Source organism: Hypanus sabinus, chromosome 13, assembly GCF_030144855.1.
Source record: "Hypanus sabinus isolate sHypSab1 chromosome 13, sHypSab1.hap1, whole genome shotgun sequence".
In the NCBI taxonomy this organism is placed as follows: Eukaryota; Metazoa; Chordata; class Chondrichthyes; order Myliobatiformes; family Dasyatidae; genus Hypanus; species Hypanus sabinus.
In genome coordinates, this window is record NC_082718.1 from 89,251,160 (window position 1) to 89,266,122 (window position 14,963).

A 14,963-nucleotide genomic window follows, 5' to 3' on the forward strand; every position below is an offset into this window, starting at 1 on the left:
GAGGGGATAACTTCACTCAACATCACTCACCCCAACACTGAACTGTTCATTCTGAACTGGACCCAGTTTCAAGGTCTCCATTTCATGTTCTCGATATTTCTTATTATTTTTTCTCTCTTTCTTTTTGGATTTGCATATTGTTTCTTTTCACCTTGGTTGTTGTCTGCTCTGTTGGGCGTGGTCTTTCATTGTTTCCATTGTGTTTCCTGTTTTCATTGAGTATGCCTGCAAGAAAATGAACCTCGGGGTTGCATATGGTGATGTATACATACTTTGATAATACACTTACTTTGAACTTTTGAGCAAATGTTCAGCGTGCCAATAGTACTGTTCCTTCTGTCCCACAGAGAGATCTGCTTAAGGACCTACTACAACTGAACACCAGAGAGTAAATCATCTTTAGCAATCTTTCGCCTCTTCATCCCTGCAGAATCTACTATTGCATTAAGTTTGGTCCCTGCTCCCATTGAACAACCAGAACTTGCATTTAGGGAATCAATTTAGGGAAACCTTCCCGGCAGGGACTCAAGATACCTTGCAGGAACTTTATCAAACTAAATTTCCCACTAAGCAATGAAAGGGTCTAAAGAAACCAACAAAAAAAAACCTTGATTAGAGTTAAAAAAAAACTTAAGGTGTATCCTAAAGGAGATAGAGACATTTAGCAAGATAAATCCAAAGCTCGGGGGCTGAGACAGTGTCTGTAGTCTATTTAGGCTCACTAATGGAATGATTGGCAGCAGGCAAAGGCAGGCCACTGCTGTAACCTGCCAAGTACATGATTTCCCAATATGTCAGTCGTGGAGGGAAATCGTCCGCCAACTGGAAATTCCAGATGCGACCTAACAACAATAGACAATAGACAATAGGTGCAGAAGTAGACCATTCGGCCCTTCGAGCCTGCACCACCATTTTGAGATCATGGCTGATCATCTACTATCAATACCCGGTTCCTGCCTTGTCCCCATATCCCTTGATTCCCCTATCCATAAGATACCTATCTAGCTCCTTCTTGAAAGCATCCAGAGAATTGGCCTCCACTACCTTCCAAGGCAGTGCATTCCAGACCCCCACAACTCTCTGGCAGAAGAAGTTTTTCCTTAACTCTGTCCTAAATGACCTACCCCTTATTCTCAAACCATGCCCTCTGGTACTGGACTCTCCCAGCATCTGGAACATATTTCCTGCCTCTATCTTGTCCAATCCCTTAATAATCTTATATGTTGCAATCAGATCCCCTCTCAATCTCCTTAATTCCAGTGTGTACAAGCTCAGTCTCTCTAACCTCTCTGCATAAGACAGTTCAGACATCCCAAGAATTAACCTTGTGAATCTACGCTGCACTTCTTCTACAGCCAGGATGCCCTTCCTTAACCCTGGAGACCAAAACTGTACACAATACTCCAGGTGTGGGCTCACCAGGGCTCTGTACAAATGCAAGAGGATTTCCTTGCTCTTGTACTCAATTCCCTTTGTAATAAAGGTCAACATTCCATTAGCCTTCTTCACTGCCTGCTGCACTTTCTCATTCACCTTCAGTGACTGATGAACAAGGGCTCCTAGATCTCTGTATTTCTCCCTTACCTAACTCTACACCGTTCAGATAATAATCTGCCTTCCTGTTCTTACTCCCAGAGTGGATAACTTCACACTTATTCACATTAAACGTCATCTGCCAAGTATCTGCCCACTCACCCAGCTTATCCAAGTCACCCTGAATTCTCCTAACATCCTCATCACATGTCACACTGCCACCCAGCTTAGTATCATCAGCAAATTTGCTGATGTTATTCTCAATGCCTTCATCCAAATTGTCGACGTAAATCGTAAACAGCTGTGGTCCCAATACCGAGCCCTGTGGCACCCCACCAGTCACCACCTGGACGACGAATGGAATGATAAATGTGGGAATGACATCTAGTTAATTATGAGGCGGCTAGTTCAGAATAGTATATAATGATTGAAATTAGTTGGGTAGCTTTTTCTTGAGGCAGCATTGAAGCATCAAAGCTGTAGCAAACAATATTGCGAGTCCAATGCCAGTGTCATCAGTAAGGGGCCGGTGGAATGTGTAGGTTTGCTCCCTCAGTCTAAAGAACTCCGTAAGTAGGTTAACAAGTCATTGGAAATTGTTCCGTGATTAGGCTAGGGTTAATCGGAAGCTGCTCAGCCGTGCAGCTCAAAGGGCTGGAAGGGCAGAAGAAATTGCACACTGGGAAAAGTTAAAATCAGGATGAGAAGAGTGAGAAGAGGTTTGCCAGAAATACTTAGTGCTCTGGAGGAAGAATAATCAAGAACAAGAGCAAAAAGATAAAAATTATCAACGCAGTTTTCAGTTTCAATAGGAATACAGCTGTCTTCCCCCCCCTTTACAAAGGTAGAGCGTTCCTATGAAACCTTTCTAAAGCTGCAATGGCGTAAAGCGAAGAACCATTAATTTACACGGGAAAAATTTTCATAAAAGCCAAAATCCTCTTTGTAATGCGAAAACAGGTTACTAATGTAGGTCTTTTGTAAAAGCGAAGTGGTGTAAAACGAACATTCGTAAAGCAGGAGACACCTTGAGTAATTGGTTAATCTTTACCTCCATACTAACACCAGGTGGCAGCAGAGGACTGCAGGAGAGCGTCATCTCCAACTCGTGTTTTATAAGAGATGATAACCATCTCAATTCTTTTGTTGAACTAAAATTTAAAACACATGCACATCATAATTTGTAGCTGGTAAACATCCTCTTATAACGTGAGAAGTCACATACTGCTGATTAAAAATTGATTCTGCCATCTGAAATTAATTCTGTAAGGGAAATGTTAGCTGTGAGCAAGAGGCAAACTGCAGGAGGAAACCAGCAGGTCAAGCAGTATTTGTGGAGGCAAAGGAATAATCTATGTTTCAGCTGGAGATCTTTCATCAGGACTACTGCTAGTTGTGGACATGATAGTCTTTAATGTTTGACTGGTAGTTTAAAATTTCTTACTTGCCCGTGCGAACAGCAGCAGCACAAAAGTATTGACAGACACCAGACTTCTCATCCAACTACTGGCCCTTCCTATAATTGACAAGAATTCTTACATCACAGTTCTGTTTAATTCCGATTCCAATTCCGACATGTCGGTCCACGGCCTCCTCTTCTGCTCCAAACTGAGGGCATGAATATCGATCTCTCCTTCTGGTAAAAGCAACCCCCCCCCCCTCTTCTTCTATTCCCCACTCTGGCCTCTTACCTCTTCTCACCTGCTTATCACCTCCCCCTGTGTCCCATCCTCCTTCCCTTTCTCCTATTGTCCACTCTCCTCTCCTATCAGATTCCTTCTTCTCCAACCCTTGACCTTTCCCACCCACCTGGCTTCACCTGTCACCCTCTAGTAATCCTCCTTCCCCCCCCCTTCCTTTCCCGTCCTGAAGAAGGGTCATGGGCTGAAACGTTGACCATCTATTCTTTACCACCGAGCTGCCTGAACCTGCTGAGTCCCTGCAGCATCTTGTGTGCGGCTTTTTGTTTATTCAAATTGTTTATCACCCGGCAAGCTTATGTATATAACTGATGGTTTCTGGGCGTTGCAAAGGCAGGTTATAGAGTCTTAGAGCACAGAAACCGGTCCTTCAGCCACCTTACACGTCTGCATTATACACCGTCTGCCATTTTCCAGCACGTTTTTCCAGCTGGTCCAGATCCCCCCGCAAGCTGTGTGTGATAAGCCTTCCTCGCTGCCCGCCACACACCCATTCTTGTGTCATCTGCAAATTCACTCATCCAGTTTACCGCACTACAATCCCGACCATTGGTATCAATGACAAGACGACGGTGGACCCAGCACACCACTAGTCACAAGCCAGAGAGGCTGCTGTCCAGAGCCACTCTCTAGCTTCTCCCGCTAAGCCAATGTCAAGTCCAATTTACTACCCACTCCTGAATGCCACACAACTGAACCTTCATGACCAACCTCCAATGCAGGATTTTGTTAAAGGCCTTGCTCAAGTCCACGTAGATCACGTCCACCGCCTTTCCTTCGTCAACTTCCCTGGTAACATCCTCAAAAAGCTCTATAAGATTGGTTAGATACAATCTACCATGCATAAAGCCACACTGACAGCCTCTAATCAGGCCCCATTTATCCAAATAGTTACACTTACACCCAGTGGCTGCTTCATTAGCTGCCTCCTGTAGCTAAAAAAGTGACCACTGAGGGTATGATCATAGCCCTCTACTGCTGAGTTCATCCGCCTTAAGGTTTGATGAGTTGTGCGTTCCGAGATGGTCACTACTGTTGCAACGTGTGGTTATTTGAGTTACTGTCACCTTCCTGACAGCTTGAACCAGTCTGGCTGTTCTCCTCTGACCTCTCTCATTAACAAGGTGTTTTCACCCACAGAACGGCCACTTGCTGGATGTTTTTTTTTTGTTTTTCACTCCATTCTCTGTAAACTCTAGAGACCGTTGCATGCAGAAATCCAAGGATATCAGCAGTTATATCTCAGATATCTTGAGATACTCAAATCACCCCATCTGGCACCAACAATCATTCCACGGTCAAAGTCACTTAAGCCACACTTCTCCATTCTGATGTTTAGTCTGAACAACAACTGAACTGCTTTAATGCATTAAGTTGCTGCCACATGAATGTCTGATTAGATATTTGCATTAACAATCCAATCTTGTATCCAATAAAGCAGCCACTGTGTGTATAACCTGGCCCTTGGAATACAATCCAATAATGTACCTACTACTAATGTTAGGCTCACCGTCCTATCATTTCCCAGACTATCCTTAGAGTCTTCCTTGAGCAATGGAAAAATGTCTATTCTCCAATCCTCCGGCAGCTCACCCGTGGCTAAGGATGTTTAAATCCGTCTGCTGGAGCCCCTGCAATTTCTGCATCATCTCCCGCAGGGTCTGAGGGGACACCTTGTCACGCCCTGGGGAATCTATCCACCCGAATTTACCTCACGACAGCCAATGCCGCCTCCTCTGAAATCTGCAGAGGGTCCCTGGCCTCACTTCGACAGACTCCGTGATAGTCTCCCAAGTAAATACAGCTGCAGAAATCCCATTTAATGCCCCCCTTTCTCCTTCAGCTCAATGCATAGATGACATGCTGGTTTTCAAGAGGACAACCTTCATCCTTTGCACTTAATACATCTGTAGAAACCCTTGAGATTCTCCTTCACCTCATGCCCTCCTGACTTCTATCTTAAGCGTTCTCTTGCATTTCCTACACTTCTCAAGTACCTAATTTGTTCCTTGCTCTCCATAACTTCTATGCACCTCCCTCAGACCGGATAACGCAATGCTATTACAGCTCAGGTGGTCTGAGTTCAGTTCCGCCACTCTCTGGGAGGAGTTTGCACGTTCTCCTCGTGATCGCGTGGGTTTCCTCCGGGTGCTCTGGTTCCCTCCCACAGTCCAAAGACCTACCATCTAGCAGATTAATTGGTCATTGTAAATTATCCTGTGATTAGGTTATGGGTAAGTAGGTGGGTTGCTGGGTAGTGTGGCTGGAAGGATGTGCTCCATGTGCTAGGAAACTTTCCTGAACACATCCGACAAACTCCATCCCATCCCGTCCTTCCACCGTGTGGGATCCCTGGCCACATGTGGAAAGATGAAATCACCTGCTATTACAGCCATACTTTTCTTCCAACTGTCTGCTATCCCTCTGCGAATCTGCTCCTCTAAATCCTACTATGGGGTAGTCTATAATCCCATTAACATGGTTGCCCCTCTCTTTTCCCTCATTTCCATCCATGTAGACCTGCTCTCCAGCCAGTTCTAAGCACTGCCTTGACTTTTTCCCTGTCTAGTAATGATACCCTTCCACTTTTTAATCCCTTTAACATTTTTTAATTCCTGCCCCTCTGTGATGCATTGGACAGCCCCTACTGCAACCAATTCTCACCAATGGTTACAGCATTATAACTCCCATGTTAAGTCCCACCATACTCAACCGTTCAGTTGCTGTCTTTGTTTGTCAACTTAACTTCTACTATCCCCACGACCACTACACTATCTGCCCCAGGACTCTGGTTCCCAGCCCCCCTCCCACCCTGCAACTCTGGTTTAAACCCCTCCGTACAGCACTCGCAAGCTTCTCACCGGGATATTAGTCCCTCTCCAGTTCCAGGTGAAAACCATCCTGTCCGAAGCCCTCCCTCTTGCACCAGAGTGCAAGGTGTTACACTGTATTACCTTCTTATTTCTGGCCTCACTAGCACGTGGTACGGGTAGCAATTCTGAGATCACAACCCTGGAGGTCCTGCCCTTTAACTTAGCAGCTAACTCCCTGAACTCGTCACTTTTTCTACCCATGTCGTTGGTACTGGAGTGGACCTCGACCTCTGGTGACTCATCCTCCCACTTAAGAATCAACCCAAGATAACCCTGACCCTATGAAAATGCATGCAAAGGCTTTTATCTGTCATATTGAGTTTCTATTAAGACAGGGCTCTATGGGAATGATCCGCCCCCCACCAAATCGAGGACTTTGAAAGAAAATGCAGCACCACTAGCACAACCCAGGCTTGCTTTTTCCTTTATTACAGGAAAGTTACTAACATGTTTAGAGTATTGGCTGATTGGTTGGAGGCAGTGTGTGGGAATAAAAGGACCCTTTTCTGGTTGGCTTCCAGTGACTAGTGGTGTTCTGCAGGGGTTGGTGTTGGGACCGCTTCTTTCTATGCTGTATATCAATGATTTAGATGCTGGAATAGATGGCTTTGTTGCCAAGTTTGCAGATGACACGAAGATTGATGGAGGGGTGGGTAGCGTTGAGGAAACAGGTAGGCTGCAGAAGGACTTGGACAGACCCCCCAGGCCCCGTCCGCTTGAAGCCATGTCTCTGTTATTCCCACAACATCGTACTTGCCAATTTCCAACTGAGCCTCAAGCTCATCTACTTTATTCCTTATACTTCGTGCATTCATATATAATACTTTTAATTCATTACTCCCCTCTCCTTTCATATCAATTCCTATTTCACTTGGCCATACTGTATGATCTCTTCTTGAGCTTTCTGCTCCATTGATCCTGTTGTCCTTTTTAACTTTTCTTATTTTCACTTTCCCTTTAACTCCATCCTTATATTTCCAGCTCCTCCCCTCCCCCCCACTACTTAGTTTAAAAACATCCGTGTTGCAGTGGCAAACCTGTCTGCCAGAATGCTGGTCCCCCGCCTATTAAGGTGCAACCTGTCCCTTTTGTACAATTCATCCCTACCCCAAAACAGATCCCAGTGGTTCAAGAATGTAAATCCTTGCTTCCTCAGCCACACATTCAGATCCATTATCTCCCTGTTCCTGCCCTCTCCAGCATGAGGAACAGGAAGCAAACCAGAGATAACCACCCTGGAAGTCCTGCTTTTCAGCCGAGTTCTCTGAAGTCCCTCTGCAGAATGTTCTTCCTCTTCTTCCCGATGTCATTTGTGCCGACATGCACTACCACTTCCGGCTGTTCACCTTCACCCTTGAGGATTCCCTGCAATCGGTGCATGATGTCCTGGATCCTATCACCAGGGAGGCAACACACCATCCTTAAATCTTGCCTGTTGCCGTAGAAACCCCTTTCCGTACCTCTTACTATGGAGTCCCCTACTACCATGGCTCTTCCTGATGTCTGACTCCTCGGCTCTGCTTCTGCACCAATTTTCGGCTCGCAGACCTGTCCGCCTCTCAGACTGGCAGCATCTTCTGTCCTGACAGCTTCCAAGATGGTGAACCTGTTTACGAGAGGTACTTCCCCTGGGGTCTCCTGTACTTCAAGCATCCTTTCCTTCCTCATCGTCGCCCCCTTTCTCTCTTCCGGTATCCTCGGTGTAACAACCTCACTGTAGGTCCTGTCCAGAAAGCCCTCATTTTCGTGGATAAACCTGAGGTCATCCAGTTCTTTCTTCAGTGCTGCAACATGCTCCTTCAGAAGCTGAATCTGGACACACTTTCCACAGCTGTAGCAGCCGGGGGCACCATCAGTGTCCCTGACCTCCCACATCATGCATGTAGCACACGGAATCAGCTTAGCGGTCATGTCTTCACCCTCTGCAATTGTGCCTGGTGTAGTCTCCTCGCGGAAGATTCTCGAGCCAAAGACTAGTACTTTTCACACCAGGCACTTTCCTTGACCAGGCCGCTTCCTGACCTGGCATTGGAGGGGGTCTGGGGCAGTTCACAAGGATGATTCCGGGAATTAATGTCTGTGGGTCTGTACTCACTGGAATTTAGAAAGATGAGGGGGGATCTCATTGAAATCTTTTGAATGTTGAAAGGCCTAGACAGAGTAGATGTGGAAGGGATGTTTCCTGTGGTGGGGGAGTCTACCATGGAGGGCACAACCTCAGGATCGAGTGGTGTCCATTTAAAACAGATGTGGAGAAATTTCTTTTGCTATAGGGTGGTGAATTTGTGGAATTTGTTACCACAGGCAGCTGTGGAGGCCAGGTTGCTGGATGTATTTAAGGCAGAGATTGATAGGTTCTTTGATTGGACATGGCATCAAAGGAAAAAGGGAGATGGGGTTGAGGAGAGGAAAAGAGAATGAGCTATGATTCTCTAGACTCTATGGGCCACATGGTCTAATTCTGCTCCTATGCCTTTTGGTCTTGCCCACAACAGACTGGGGACTGCCCGGTTGTCCCATCTCGGCAGCTCACTGGATAAACAGCCAGGGTTCTCACGTAGTATCTCTGAAATCATTTTACAGCCATTCACTTTTTCCTTCTATTAGAGTAATTACAATACACCATTAGGATTTTAAAACTAATGGTAGTTGATGAAGCATTTCACTGAGTCTTGAGAAGCTGAGCATTTTGAAGCGTAATATAATGGCTCATTGCATGAAGCTTGCACACATTAAATGATAAATGACAAAAGGTTGTAAAATAAAGCTGTCAACTGCGAAACTTAACCAGTATTTCAGTGGAAGGACAGTGTTATTTCATCACTAGTCCCTATTCTTATGTTGCTGATTAGTGATATGCCATATAATTTTAATTTCTCTTAATAATGGCTTCACTTAGAGTAATCACATCAAGTATTAATTATAATTACTTATCTCATTAAACAAAGAACTTGTTTAAGGGGTATCATTTTTCTTTTTTCTAAATTTCCTCAGATTCTCCATACTCAGTCATGTTCCTTTCTAAAGCTGTGAGAATGTAGCATTTTATGTAGACCAGAGATGGAGCTAATATTTCCGTTAGCAGCACGAAAGGCGTGGGTACGTCAGCTGACATTCACTCCACCCTCTTGTACAGACATTTGACCAGTGCTGAACAATCCTTAGTATGGTCAGCTGAGGTAAAAGGTGTCGGCAAAGTGGATAGAACCTTACTCCTTTATTTTGCTGTCTTTTTAATAGCTCCACCACTTCAACCTCGAGGCAGGCCTGTTAGGGTGTTTTTGAGGTTACGACATACAGTATAGAGAATATTGACTTCAGCAACCAACCTTCAGATCTGAATATGGATTGTAGATTAAATTTAAACTGCAGCTCAGAACAGTAAAGAGCAGATCAGGAAACAGGCACTTAACTGCATATTCGTGATCCAATCAACGTCCCGTTGCATGAATACAATGGTAATTAACACTTATTTTGTGTGTGTTGATGGGAAGATCCAGGTATTTGAAAAGTTACATGTAACTCAAAGGAAGTATTGTGAAGGCATTGTAGCTATAAAATAGTCCCGTTACCTTTGTCCTTTCAGTGTGCTGTAATGTTAGGTTGTGGGGGGGGGGGTCTCTCTCTCTCGAGTGGCTCCAAAAGCTTATTTATGAGTGTATGTATCAAATAAAAAGACTATTTTTACACCTACCAGCTACATCTCTCCATGGACTTTGTTCACGTGACAACCACACCCGACTCAGTGTCAACCAAGAGGACGTGGCCACAATCACCCTGAGGAAACGCTGGAGATGGGATTGGGCACGTGATGAGAAGAGAGGCCAACTCTACCAGCAAGACAGCACTTCACTGGACCCCTGAAGGGTGCAGGATACACGGGAGACCAAGGACAACTTGGCGACGTAGTGGCAGAAATGAGGACCCTGAACCACACATAGGACACAATAGAGAACCGAGCAGAGAGCAAGGACCTTCACTGCTGGGTTAAACACCGATGGCATAACAGGCAGTAACTAACAAACACCATTTTCACTGTAATGGCGCATCTAGCGGTAGCTTCTGGAACTTAGGTGTTTTCTCTAAACCCGGCATTAACTTCTCTTATCTCAAGGCAGACTTTAGCTAATCTGCCCACAGGTGCAAATGGGTTGATGGCTAGATGGCTAGAGCGGTGGGGATTGGAACGGCCTCTGTGAGGTACACGAGATGTCAGCAACAGCTGAAACTTGTGAACGTGCTTAACGGTCAGAAGCTTGAGGAAATTTTCACAGGAGCTTTCCAGGAAGACTTTTTAAATTTAAAAAAAACTTTGCAATTTGCTGGTCATTGGGCTACAAGGTAAAATCTGGACACTTTTCGTTCCCATGCGAAGGAAGTGATTAAGAACAGCAGGCCATTTCCAATGGGATTTCCCACATAATTTAAACAGGATGAAGAAAAGTTCAGGATGTACAGTGGAAGATATGGGTTTGTCTTAACCACAACTCTTTACAAAGGATCCACAGGACAAGCAGATTGTATAAAGGCCCCTCTGAGGGGTGTTCTCCTCCAGAGCAGTAGCTGTGGCGTATCAGCTGCAGCATGAAGAACATCTGCTCTAGCAGCTGCAATTTTAGTGTGGAAAAAATGACTGGTCTGTGCTTAAAAGTTTTATGGTTTATTTCAGTTCACCACGAGTGGTCTTCTAATATCACGTCCGATCCAGGCACACAGTCAACAAGTACTGATGCATTTTCCAGGGAGTCATAGTTTGGCACAAGAGCAAAAGGATCATTGGATTTTATGCCGTTGTTTGAGTTTTCTGAAGGATGAGATAGATGGCATCACATAGCATTTGGCCCTCCCAACTCATTGAGTGCAGGCTTGATGCCAGCAGTATACAAACACCTCTGTGCCTATGTAGGTATGTTGGAAGCCATAAGGAAACATTCATTCCTAGAATTACTTCCCTTCCAAGCCCTTTGAGAAACACAGCCTTGAAATGTGAGATCAAACCTTACTTTCACAGATGACATGTCCTCCAGCTACGTTGAGCTCCATATATCCTGAAGTACTGTAGTCACAAGGTCTTGAAGGGATATTTTTCCTTCCTTGATCGATCAGAAGAATTTGTTCAGGATTATGTATCTCAGAGCTTGAAAGGGTTTGCATTTGGATCACCATACTAAAGGGTTTGATAGTTGCAGATGTGTCCTGTACCATTTCCCATTCTCAGGAAACAGTTCCAGCAAATCCACGGCTTCCTCTTCATTGGCCCACAATGTTGTGTCGGCCTGTATAAACCTGGTCCATGATCAATCTAACCCTCGCCTTTGTCCACAGCTCATACAAGGGCCATTATTTATCTTGACTTCCTCTAAGTCACCATAACTTTACAGATATTTCCAACAGCAAGAATTTTTAGAGTTCCTCCAGACAGTTGTTGCAAACTGCCTGGTATTTACATCACTTTTAAAATGTACAAAACTTTTAAGTTTTTTCAATTCAAGAGTTTGTGAAACCCTTAAAGAGAGTGCAGAGGGTTATTTATTGACATTTGATGCCCTTTAAGGAGGAATAGATATGGCAGCCAGGCCATTATCTCACATAATGCATTGACAGAGTGAACAACCAATTTCCACCACCCTGGGACAATGGCTAATAGCAGACGATTTTCTTTTAAGGTGAATGGAGGGAAAGTTTAGGGATGATGTGTCAGAGGTAAGCATGTTGTTTTCACACACACAGTGAGTGACAAGTGCCTGGAATGCACTGGGGGGAGTGGTGGTCGAGGCTGATATACTGCGGGAGTTCAGAGACGCCCAGAAAGAAAAACGGAGGGTTATGAGCTGTAGACAAGGTGAGGGTTAGATTGATCATGGACCAGGTTTATACCGGCTGACACAATATTGTAGGCCAAAGGGCCTAACTGTGCTGTACTGCTCTCTGTCCTGTAACCTTTCTAGAAGTTCTGGAGGTGAGCGATTACTTCCCTCGACATCAATCATACACATTTTCCAGAGAATCTTCCATGAAGGGGGAACTTAGGTTCAGATTGATTTGACAAGGTGTACTTTCCTTTCCTGGTGCACCGAATCCCCTAGTTTATTGTTTATCCTCCCACCCCGGATCAAGTCCTCTGCTTAAAGGGGTGGCATAAAATCTCACAAGGAGCCTCAGTTGCTCCGACGAACCAGTTAGCTCAGTCCTTCCTGCCACAAGCTTCATCCATTCTCAGCTTTGTACTGGCTGCATCTATAATTGCCTACCTATTGTCCACCCTTCCCAAGCTGCACATGAACCGTCCTGGGCCAATGCTAATGCAAAGGGCATTCTCCACATGCTGACGTCAGCATTGCTTTTGATATTGGTAAGAACTCTTATCTTAAGGACATAACTAAATAGTTACATCCACATCTTGAAAAAGATTAATCAACATTGAAAAGAACAGCACAGGAACAAAGTTAAAGAAAACCTTCTATCGTAATATATATTTGTCACCATATACTACTTTGAGTTTATTTTGAGGTAACAGGTCTTTAAGCCCTCAGTGTCTGTGCCAACCATGAATTCACACTAAACTGCACCTCTCTGCACATAGCCCATATCCTTCCTGCATGCCCAAAGTTCAAAAATTCTAAGTAAATTTATTATCAAAGTATGTAAATGTTACTACAGTGAGATTCCTTTCCCTGCAGGCACTTACAGGAAAGAATAAATACACAGACAAGGACTGACGGACACCAATGTGCGAAAGAAGGTAAACTGGAAATAACAAGAGTTGTAAAGAGACATTGAAAGTTCAGCGTAGCGGTGAGTGCTGTTCAGGAGCCTGATGGCTGCTGGGTAATAACTGCTCCTGAACCTTCTAGAACCAGCTCTGGCAGGGTGTTCCATGTACCAGAAAAGAAAATACCTACACATCTCATTAAAAAGTCATAGATACAGCCTAGAAATGGGCCTTTTGGCCCACCAAATTTGTGCTGGCCACCAACCTTTATTCTCCACGTGCTCCAAAGAAAACCCACTCTCCTATTATACACAGGTGCAATTCACAGCAGGCAACTAACCTACCAGTTTGCACACTGCTGTGGACAACTCGGGCAGACGTTTGCAGTCACTGGGAGAAGTTGCAAAGTGCGCACAGGGAGTGTTGGTGAGGCTGAGCGTCAGATGTTCCAGTGGCCATGTCACTGTGCTTCCCTCAAGCAGACAAGTACTTACAGAATCCTTATCCTTCTTGCACACAAAACCATTTTAACCCAACCACAGTTACATGCTGCTGTATCTCGGCATATTGCAGGGATACAATTACCCACACATCTTGTTAAAAAGTTATAGGTACAGCACAGAAATGGGCCCGATGCAGCTAAGCCCTAACTGTGCATTCCAACTACTACTGCCCAAGAGAAAGATTTCCAGACAGCAGTTATTTGGCATGCAAAGAGCAAATGTTATTGCCCAGCGTTGCAAACAATTAGACTTGTTTGATGTGTGGAGGAATGAGTCAACTGAGAGATGGCAAGTATACATTATAACCATTGATCTCTCTCCCTCTCTGATGGTGAGTGGGAGCCTGTTGGTCCTTGAGTCGGGGGCCTCGGAAATGTGAAACAGCGAGCTGCCGGTCTCTGCTCTCGTGGTTCTTGGAGGAGTGATCTCTCTCTCTCCCATGCTGGCCTGGGGATGGGCAGTAGTTTTTTTGATGGACAGAAGATCATGGTCTCTTTGCTTGCATGGTGGTGGGGGGGGGGGGGGGTCAGTGCTTTTGCTGCTGTTTGGGCATGGAAGGGGGGGGTCTTTAGGGTTCTAACGTTTCTGCCATTCTTTGCGGTGTTTTCCTGTTTTGTGGATGTCTGTGAAGAGTAAGAATTTCAGGTTGTACAGTATACTATATACATCCTCTGATATTAAACTGAACCATCAAGGAGGGGGTACAGAAGCCTAAAGACACTCACTCAACATTTCAGGAGCAGCCACTTCCCCTTCTCCAGATTTCTGAATGGTCAATGAACCCCTGAACATTTGCTCAGTATTATTCGCCTCCTTTTTCAGAATCAGGGTCAGACTCAAAATCAGAATCAGGTTTAATACCACTAATGTATTTCAAGAAATTTTTTGCACACCTTATTTTTAATATACACTTATTGTAATATATTGTTTTTATTACAGTGTACTGCTGCTGCAAAACAATAAATGCCATGACATATGCTGGTGATATTAAATCTGATTCTGATTATTCCAGTCCACATTACATACGTGTCTGTATAGATAACTTCCTCACAGTGGGGAATCACTTGGACAGTTGCTGTACAGTCATACTCGGAGCATCAAAGCGTGGCTACGTGCCCTGCCTTGCTGAGCACAACACCCACACTCTGTGCAGGGGCACATTGTGGGAATAACTTGAGCAGCAAGGAGCACCACACCGTATGAACAGTCACTATAGGCAAACGTTAGCAGCAAGCCGAGCAGGCTCTGAGAACGGGAGCAGTATTCACAAAACTTCAGGTGGAATGACTGCCCTGGTTAACACCTTTCCGTTTCAATATTCTTTACGAGCAGAGTAAATATACAGCCAGGTTCAAAGTACATTTATTATCAAAGTATGTACATGGTATATACAACTTTGAGATGAGTCTTCTTGCAGCAGCTGCTTGTGCAACAGCCCCAACAGGCAACCAGCAAGAGCGGGACGCCATCACAATTGGTAAACTAGCTTCGATGGCGCAACATATCATTTCATTCACAACATCTGTTTCTTGATCACCATCAAGTCAGAAGGTTGACTCTGCTTCCGGGCAGTGTGGAGAAGGAACGGTAGAATGCAAATGTCAACAGTACTGAGCGTACACTTACCAACCAGTCTTTTACC